The following is a 1,000-nucleotide window of genomic DNA, read 5'->3' as shown; positions in this document are numbered from 1 at the left end:
CACTAATTATTTTTAAAAACAACGTCGCTGGTTCGAACGCGGTACGGTTGAACACACATACTACTGTTTTAAAATGTGTACAAATGGACGTTAAATAAATAGCTTTATTATCTATGTGGTTCAATATAACCGAGTGTATGTGAAATATGACGTCATTTATTCGTCTCCTTCTAGTTGTGATTGAACCATTTAAAGATGGGGATTTTTTAAATTAAAAAACACAAACAAACAAAAATAAAAATAATATGGATAATAAAGCAATTATTACACTCGCGTGTGAGTCGTACTGATTTTACGAATTCGTGTCAGGATTCATGTATTACCCTCGCCATCGTTCGGGCAATACAGTTAGGGAGCCCTTATCTCGGGCAAGACAGCAACCCTGACACTCGTTTCGTAAAATCAGTACTACACACAAGGGCGTGTAATAATCTCTAATACTAGTGCTTCGTTTTCCCTTATTCAAAAGTAGAAAGATCACGAACTATTTCACTACCAAACCTTTATCCGACCCCAGCACGCCAAGATGCGGGTTGCTATTCAGGGTGTTGAAATAGGTCTCGTCCGGTATTTTCGTTTTCTTCACCCACTCGAGACGGTCCCTGGCAGTCTGGTTGTGAAGAACGTAGTCCACAAATCCGCGACTTGCCGTAATATGGACCGATCCTTTCACTGCCCGGATGTTGTGGGGCGGCTTACCGACGTTTTGCCAGCGGTCTTTGTTAGCCCTTTAATAACGCAGAAAATCTACAGTGAAACGCTACCCCAGTACAGTACTGGTATTTAGAGACGCAGACGATCTACAGTGAAACGCTACCCCAGTACAGCACTGGTGTTTAGAGACGCAGACGACCTACAGTGAAACGCTACCCCAGTACAGCACTAGTATTTAGAGACGCAGACGATCTACAGTGAAACGCTACCCCAGTACAGTACTAGTATTTAGAAACGCAGACATGGGGAGATTACATGACAAAAGTAATCGATTACGATTACGATT

At 42.1% G+C, this 1,000-nt stretch overlaps 1 long non-coding RNA gene across 1 annotated transcript in view; it reads right to left on the bottom strand.

Annotated features, from left to right (window-relative positions):
• Positions 1–633, bottom strand: part of LOC121376890 — a 2,107-nt gene extending 1,474 nt beyond the window's left edge. The window contains exon 1 of the long non-coding RNA XR_005958551.1: positions 502–633. This is a non-coding gene — a long non-coding RNA (uncharacterized LOC121376890). The remainder of the gene's footprint in view (positions 1–501) is intronic.
• Positions 634–1,000: the final 367 nt, after the last annotated feature.

Source organism: Gigantopelta aegis, chromosome 7 (assembly GCF_016097555.1).
Source record: "Gigantopelta aegis isolate Gae_Host chromosome 7, Gae_host_genome, whole genome shotgun sequence".
Taxonomy (NCBI): Eukaryota; Metazoa; Mollusca; class Gastropoda; order Neomphalida; family Peltospiridae; genus Gigantopelta; species Gigantopelta aegis.
This window is presented reverse-complemented; position numbering and strand designations above follow the sequence as displayed.